This window comes from Fukomys damarensis, unplaced genomic scaffold (assembly GCF_012274545.1).
Source record: "Fukomys damarensis isolate Sample0158 unplaced genomic scaffold, DMR_v1.0_HiC HiC_scaffold_5, whole genome shotgun sequence".
Classification (NCBI taxonomy): Eukaryota; Metazoa; Chordata; class Mammalia; order Rodentia; family Bathyergidae; genus Fukomys; species Fukomys damarensis.
Genome location: NW_022900917.1, coordinates 28,191,055 through 28,200,397, shown reverse-complemented (window position 1 = coordinate 28,200,397; position 9,343 = coordinate 28,191,055). Strand labels below are relative to the sequence as shown.

The window sequence follows — 9,343 nt, the reverse complement described above, 5'->3', positions numbered from 1 at the left end:
AAAGGAGCTAAAGGTGTAGGGAAGGTGTGATGCATAGGGGAAGAACAAAAAGGGAAAAGAAAAAAATGTGAGAGAATGAAAAGATGAAAATAAAGTGTTTGTAGATGGGGAGGGGAGGAGGGGGTGAAGGGAGGTCAGAGGTAAGGGGAAAAAATGAGAATCAAGACTTGCCATGTAAAGGTACATGATCCCAACAATGAATGTAACTGTACTGTATCCCTAAATGTACCAATAAACTCAATAAAATTAAAAATAAATTAATTAATTAATTAAAATCAAAATGGTCAAAGATCTACATATTAAAACAGAAACCCTAAATCTGCTGGAAAAGAGAATAGGGAGAACTGTTAAGGACATACTGGTATGGGGACTTCATGAAAAAATCCCAGGCCACATAGGAAATAATACAAAGAATCAACAGCAACTAAGCTCTTATCCTATTAAACAGCTTTTGCACTGTAAAATAAATCACTAACAGAGTGGAGACAACCTGTAGTGAGTAAAATTTCAGACAAAGAACTAACACCTAGAACTTACAAAGAATTGAAAAAAATCAGAGCACCTCAAATTTAAACACTAAGTCCAAAAAGGGACATCTGAAATGAATAGAGACTTCTCAGATGAAGAAGTACAAAAAATTTATGAAAACACATTCAACATCACTGGTCATTTGAAAGATGCAAATTAAAACAATGCTGAGATTCCATCTCACTCCAGAAAGAATGGTCAATTTCAAGAAATCAACCCAGAACAAATGCTGTAAGGGATGTGGGGGAAAAGGAACACTTCTCTACTATTGGTAGAAGTGCACAGTGATGCAATCACTGTAGAAATCAGTGTGGAGATTCCTGAAAAAACTGTAGAGGTCGCACTGACCCAGCTATCCCTCTTCTTGGTATCTTCCCAAAAGAATTAACAGTGTCATACCAGAATGATATATGCATACCCATATTTATAGCAACATAGTTTGTAATAGCTAAACCTTGGAAACAGCCAAAATGGCCATCAACTGAAGAATGGATAAAAAGGTATGGAGATATTTATATAATCTCAGCATACTATCCCCAGTACCAAAAAAGGAAAGAAGAGAAGGAGGAGGAGGAGGAAGAAGAAGAAGAAGGAGAAGGAGGAGGAGGAAGAAAGAAAGAAAGAAAGAAAGAAAGAAAGAAAGAAAGAAAGAAAGAAAGAAAAATAGAGATAAACCTGAGATATTTCTAGGTAAATGGATGCATTTTGAAACCATACTCTCCAGTGAAATACACTGGACAAATATGTAAATATCATGTCATCTCTCTGATGTGAAAAACTGAAAGGGTAAATAAGGATGAAAATGTATAATAGATAATGTAAATTAGGGAGAAATTTTTCAAAAAGAAAGAAAAATTGGAAGGGGAGGAAAATAGAAATAAAGCTTTTGTAAATAAGGAAAGGAAAGGGGTTAAAGAGAGAGGAAGGTATTACAAAAAAAAGAGGACTCAAGATATACTGTGCACAAGTACAAATTCCCTATAATGAATGTGATCGTTATGTCTGTTTAAATTGTACCAATAATATTAACATTTTAAAAAGCAAAATAAATAGCATACCAAATCAGGCAAGATGGTGTATGAGTGTAATCCCAGCATTCTGGATGGCTGAGGCAAGAAGATCACAAGGTGAAGTTCAATCTTACCAATTTTGTGACTTAGGGAGACCCTTAGTGCATATCTGACAAAAAAAAGTCCAAGGATATACCTGTAGTTCATTGTGGAGTTGTAGGGTACAAGCCCTAGCAATACAAAAGTAAAAAACTAATAGATAGATGATAGCTACATTCAAAACATTAGATAAAAATAATAAAATAAATAAATAACCACTGATTTACTTAGTAGGAAGAAAAAGATGAGCCATAGGGTTATCTTATCAGACAGGGAACTCCAGTTGTGGAATTCTAAGACATAGCCTCATTTCCTTGGCAACATGTCCAAACAGAAATTGGAACCCTTATTATCAGGCATCACACTGTAGTAACTGCCATCGCCTGAGCTCACTTGGCCAGAAATGGTCAACAGTGAACATGCTGGTGTGCTTTCCCACTTCTTGAGGCTGCAACCCAGGCAGAGAAAGGATATGTCAAAGATTGAGAAGATGGTGGATTCCATCCAGACAACACACGCAACATTACAGCAGTCTTCTGTCACCAATGACCTACCAAAATCAAGGTACCCATTTGAAGTCTCCCTAAGTCCAAATACCAATGAAATCCAAACTGGAAATATCCCAGGGCAAAGTTTCCCAGGCCCAGAGACACCCAGTAGCTCTGGGAAGGTCTCCCTGGAGCCAGCAGCAAAAAAATTGGAGAGACAAAGGTTTTCAGGTGGGGAGACCAAAGTCATAGCCACCATACTCCCTGAGACACTGAGAAGCCTAGTATGCATCCACCCTTGTCCAGCCACCACTGGAAATTACTTGACAGGGAGCTATGCCAATGTTCAGCCAGTGTGGTCACTGCAGGCAGTCAGGCCGTCCTCACTCACAAAACCTTTCATGCCAGTTTTCCTAGGCAGCCAATCCTTCTTTGGTGCTTATTCCCAAGTACCGCCATGATCCACACCTCTACCCAATAGGCCCTGGTTATGGGAAGAGGTGTGATAACAACACATTTTGAGACTTCCATCTCATTTGAGGGCAATAAAGTTTAAGACATTTATTCTTTTGATAATAAATAGCTTTTTACTACCATATTGGGTAGATGAGAAAGGAGACCCAAATATTGTATCATCTCAGTTGGAGTTAGGAGAAGCTTTTAGGCTTTCTGAGCTAAACAAGGATTCTGAACTCTTAATTCATGCATCACCTTCTATAGCAGAACACCTTAAAATGACTTGTCCAGGAGAAGATAAATGCATCTACTACAGAGGTGCATGCCTCTGGAGAAAGCTTTTTGTGCAAATGGCCATACTTTTCAAGCCAAACATTCCAGGGTGCACATTGTACTGTACACTGACCATATAGGGTGCTTTGGATGCCAGGTATATAAGCACATCAACTATAAACTCTTGGTTCATAAGAAGAAGTGACACAAACTTATCACAGTTGAATGTGGGCAGCATTATTTTCTACTAGAACCCATGATGCGAAAAGATCAATCATCCATGGCTTTAGCCCCTGCACAGAAAGCAGTCCCACATAATCCTAAAAGCCATGATGGTTTGGAACAAGTGGATGAAGAGAAAGAGGCAGTGAACACCAGGGAAAGTGTTAAAGCTTCATCAGTTTAGGGCTTCAGGACTTTGATTTACTCCAGGTAATAGAGAGAGGAAGTTATGCAAAAGTACTGCTGGTTCAATAAAAAAATCATATTTATGCAATAAAAGTTATTTTAAAAAAGAGCTTGTCAACATTGATTGTATACAGATAGAGAAGCATGTTTTGGAGCACACCTCTAATTATCCTTTTCTTGATGGACTGTATTCTTGCTTTGAGACAAAAAGCAGACTGTTCTTTGTTCTACACTATGTAAATGGAGGAGATCTAAGGTTTCATATCAAGAAACAAAGAATACTTCCTGAAGACCATGCAAGTCCTTACTCTGCAGAAATCAGTTTAGCATTCAATTATTTTCATAAGAGAAGGATACTTTACATAAATTTGAAATTGGACAATTTATTACTGGATGCAGAAGGACACATTAAAGTCCCTGACTATTGTGTGTGTAAGGAAGGACTACAGCCAGGAGGTACAACCAGAATTTTCCATGGCACTCCTCTTTACCTTGTTCCAGAAATTATAAGAGGAGAAGATTATGGTTTCAGTGTCAACTGGTGGCCTCTTGATGTTGGAGATGATGGTTGGAGAATCTCCATTTCATATTGTTGAGAGCTCTGATGACTCTGATAAAAATACACATAATAATCTCTTGCAAGTTATTTTGGAAAGAAAAATTCACATATCGCATTGCGAAAAGCTGAAATCGTCCTGGAGAGTCTTCTGAACAAGGACCTAAAGAGACTGTTAGGTTGTCATTCTCAAATAGGATTTGCTGATATTTAGGAGCATCCATTCTTTTAAAATGTTGACTGGCACATGGTGGAGCAAAAGTAGGTGGTCCCTCCCTTTATACCAAATAATTCTGGAGAATTTGGTTTGGACAATTTTGATTCTCAGTTTACTAAAGAACCTGTCCAGCTCACCCCAGATACTAATGACATTGTGAGGAAGATTGAGAGATATGAATTTGCGGGTTTTGTGTATGTCAATCGTCTTTCCATATTCAAAGAAGAATGAGTCTGATCCTCATTTTTGAACCATGCAGTTTGCTTATGTTGCTATCAATGCATGGAAAAATGTGTTAACTTCTTCGATTCAAGTAAGCATTTCATAATTGTCGAGTTAATTTTAATTTCTTCTTTGTAGTGGTATATAGATTGTAATACCTTATTCTTATAGTCTATAAGAGACAATACTGGAATTTTTTTTTGTTCATAGAGTTGCTTTTTAGGATTTGACTTAAATAACAACGGAGCAATTGCTTGTTAACAAAACATTTAAACACATTCCATTTGTTGAGTTTAGACAGAATGACTAATATTTTTAATTATTTACTATACAGGAAAACAATTTTTCATCTAAGCAGAATGTCAACTATGCTTGCTTCTCTCCAAACTACATTACCTGTACATTTGGGCCCCAACTGATGTAGTCTTCAGGGAAATCCAAAAACTAATAACAATTTTAAATAAATCTGCAAAAAACACATATGGTTCTATCTCCTTAGTTGTTTATTTAGTAGGATAACACATGACATATGCAGTAGAATTCATTTTGAGCAGAATCTTCTAATGCTTATTATTTATTATTTATTATTATTATTATTTAATAAGAAATTTATTATTTAAAGAATTGCCAGGTATAGCATTTCTCTGTTTTAGTACCATTTTTATGTAAAGCGCTTGAAAAATAACCATCATCATCTAAGTAAATTACAATGGTACAATCTTACTAAAGTTTAATTTTAGGCAAGCTATCTAGTTATAAATTTAGAATGATTTAAAATCTTTAGGCATTTAGTAAATTACCTTTTTATCATTTTCTGGATGCCTCATTTGATTAGAAATGTAACTTTTCCAAAGCTTGTAATCATATATTGTTTTTTGTTCAAATAACTAAGCTTGAAAGTAATGAAAACATCAAAGAAAAATACTTATATACATTCATATGTTCATTTGTGAGGTATATATGTTTCGGTAAATACTTGGAACTTGTTTAAAACAAAAAACAGTATTCACATCATAAATGTATAGAGAATTCTATATTTATATATGTCAGAAATATGTTTATGATCTTGCTTTTAAGTGTAGCTCTTTGCCATGGAGCATTTCAGAATATAGAATAATCACATAGAGAATCTGTTTAAAATGTTTATTGCTGAGCCCACATTAGGATTTTTTTTTAATTTTATTGAGTTTATTGCTACATTTTAGGGATGCAGTACAGTTACATTCATTGTTGGGATCATGTACCTCTACATGGCAAGTCTTGATTCTCATTTTTTCCCCTTACCTCTGCCCTCCCTTCACCCCCTCCTCCCCTCCCCATCTACAAACACTTTATTTTCATCTTTTCATTCTTTCACATTTTTTTCTTTTCCCTTTTTGTTCTTCCCCTACCAATCACATTAGGATTTTTGATGGCCTTTGGAATTCACTTTGAGAAACACATCCTTCAAGTTATGATTTTTTTCCTTTGGCTAAATAGTAATAGTACAAAGTGTACTCATAGTATAATATCTTAAGATGGTATAACCAGCAATTTAAAATCTTTATGAATTTTTTTAACAAATTTTAAATGAATGACTTTGTCAGGTATCTTCTATGTTCCTCCCAATAAAATCTTATCAGTTTTCTACCAATAATATAAAAATTATGTTCATTTTTCTTTGATGAGGTTTTAATTTTTATTCAGGGTAATCATTTGTTTTTAAAGACTTAAAGTAGTTAGATTTACCATGTACATTTTATGTAGAACTTCATTACAAATATGTTTTTAACTGTGTCCTTTATTGCAGTCTTTTAAGTGTCATGCCAGTTGTTTTCATATTATGTAGAAGTTCTCTCAAAACACTCACCAGGGGAATAAGACAGTTTACAGTCAGAATAGTTGCCATTTTGGTGTTCACAAAGTCATTTATTTTGCATAAGCCTGTGGTCAGATAGTTTTACAAAGCCTGGATTAAATTTCAAATAGCTTGTTCAGTGCTGGTATATTTACTTTAAAATTTTGTTTTATTTTAATTTTGTCATGTAGAACACTGCCTTGCTCATCATAATGTAATCTGTATTTGTGTACCTTCTTTTTCATGTTAAAATCTTTAAATCAACCATTCAATACACATTTTTCTAAAAGCCTGTAGTCTTAACCTCCAAAAATATACAAATATATTTTATTAATTAAAAATAGCTTGATTATTAATCATTAATTTAAGTTCTTCACAAGTGTACTGTCAAAATTTTACTCTGCTTTCAAATAACTGTTTAGCCTGTAGAAATATCACAGGCTAAAAAATGAACTTCAAAGATATGATCATATTCTACTTCCTAGAACCTATGAATATTACCTTATATAGAAAAGTCTTTGCAGATGTGATTAAGGATTGTGGGAAGCTAAATTTTAATGCATTCTACAGACAAAATCCACATGCGGTCACAGTTGTCCTTATGAGAGAGTCAGAAAGAGATTTCATATAGACAGAAGTGGAGTCAACATGGACATAAAGACAAATGTTGCACTGATCTTGGCACAAGAGAAGGAGTGCTTATAGCCAACAGAAGGTACAAGGGACACAGACTTTATTCTCCCTGGAACTATCTGAAGAGACAATGGTCCTGGCCAAATATCATTATAGCTCAATGAAATTTTTTTTGTATTTCTGACAACATGAGAGAAAAAACATTGTGCTGTTACAAACTACCAAGTTTGTGATAATTTAGAAGAGCAGTCCCAGAAAATTAATCCACACATCATTTGCTAAAATTACTAATGAAATTCAATGACATTACGATAAATGGTATAAAATGTAGAGTTCTAAAAAGTTAAACTTTATCACATGCTTTAAACACACACACAATTCAAATTCAATACAGAATCTTTTAACATTATCTTTGTTCATCTCAACATAATCTGTAAAGAGATTTCTGGATAAAACTTTACATATGAAAAACACCCACACTTACACATGTGTGCACAGATATCCACACACAATCATTCACAAGACAAAAATATATGGTAAGACTGTGAATGGGACAGAAACAAATTTCTTGTAAATCTAATATGAAATAACACTGTATGGGGAAAAAACTTCCTATACTAAAAGAATATACAGAGAAGCAAAAGCAGGGATTAGCTTAACTCATTTATAAATAAATAGTTTGAGAATGTCATCAAGAACAATAACTTTGGGGAGTTATAGATCATCCTGAGTTTTCATCACCTCACATTCTGTGATTCTGTGATTCTGTGATAATAGATGACACATAAAAAGCATTTCATTTTTCTGTAGGTCTTGATTTGCTCATTATTTAGGTGTGGTTTACCCCCTTCCATGGTTAATTCCTCAGTTTCCAGAAAAGCCACAGTAAGAAACAATGGTGACCACAGGATAGAAAAGGTGGCACTTCCATGAGTAGGGTGTCATCGATAACATCACTGGTTAAGTCTTATCCTCTTAGAACTCTTGCTATAGATGACACCAAGGGCCTGCAGTCCCATACAATGGACATTAGAAAAACAACTTCCCAACCATCTGTCAAAGCTACATCAAGTTTCAAATATCAAATCCTGCAGGACTTCAGATAACTATAGCAAAGTCAAGATCTGACAGGAACTTCATGAAAGGTTCTCAGCAACAAATATCTGACCATTTGAAGCTACTTCTTGAATTGTTAAAACCACAAGAGATAAAAATGTTCATGGTTACTTTTTGCCAGTAATGTTTGAGTTCATCAAAAAAGCACAAAGAGAGAACCTAAGGCAGAAATTAAAATCTTTAGGGAAAGTAGAGACAGGCAATGAAACAAGAAGGAACACCAGTGTGATTCAGACTTGACTCAGCACAGCAAAAAAGTAAAACTCATCAACCTACAAAAGGAGTACTAAGAAGGATATTAGACTCCATAAAATGTAGCTTTCTTCAGATGAAGATGGAAATATCAATGAAATAAGTACCTGAAACTGTAATAGTAGAAACTGAATTCCTTTCCTTATCTTCAGCCCTGGCAAGTGTGAGTTCCTGAGTTAGATCCCTGGTTTTTAAAAAAAAAGCTATAATTGCTCATAACTAACTTGATCTTATTAAAAACTGAGGCTAGTAAGAGGTCATGAGAGCTGAGTCATCATGGATAGAATATGTTCCCTTACTGTGACAATTTCTAGCTTAATTCTACTACAAAGTCTATGTAGTATAGATTTGTTTGTTGAAGTGTGCTACTTTTGGGAGATGGTGGAAGTTTTAGGAGGTAGGCCTCATGAAAAATAGTAATAAGTAACTGGCAAGGCATCCTCATGATGGACTTATGGAAACCCAGGCACTCCTCTCTTTCATTTTACTTCTTGCACCACTGAGCTGAGACATTTTCCAGTTACTTGTTTTTACAGTGATGCTCCTGCTCTTCATAGACCCAAAACTAATAAGGCAAAATAAGCACAGACTGAAACCTCTGAAAATATGAGCTATAAAAGCTATTCCTATTTATAATTTGACATTCTTGAGTATTTTGTTATAACAACAAAAATCTCACTTAAACCATTGAAATACCTAATGCTGAAACAGGAAACTGGGAGAACTCTAACAGACCACTCAACATGAAGACAGAAGCAAACAAGTGACTTTTAATCCTGGAAGCTCAGAGAGTGACTCCTGTCAGTTGTCAGAGTCCTAAATAAAAGTTTGTACTTTATATACCTCTTTTTACATCTATAAAGCTTCATTCTATTGGCATTTTACCTAGGAATATAGCAAGCAGGATTTACACAACAAAGTCTAGTGGAGGAGGGGAGAGGAAAGAGTTGGGGCAGGACTCTCTGAGTCCATCATGCTCCTTTGGTGACAGATTACAGAAGTTGTTGAGACTACTCAGGTACATTCTACAAAGAGCAGAGTTACCAATTAAGCATAGTTGCCTAATAACACAGTTAACCTATAGTTGCCTGATTCCATATGGAGAAGTGGTCTCCTCTCTCAGTGCTACATTTTCATGTGATGCACAACAGAAGAGTATAAGTTGTAATATCAAAAAACAAAATGAAGCTGGGGTTTTAATGAGATGTAGAACATTAGTTCAACACAGGCAAAGCTCAGGGCTTGGGT

At 35.0% G+C, this 9,343-nt stretch overlaps 1 pseudogene; it reads left to right on the top strand.

The window, feature by feature from the left end:
- The first annotated feature begins 1,988 nt into the window (after positions 1-1,988).
- On the top strand, positions 1,989-4,266 carry LOC109117360 (annotated as a pseudogene).
- Positions 4,267-9,343: the final 5,077 nt, after the last annotated feature.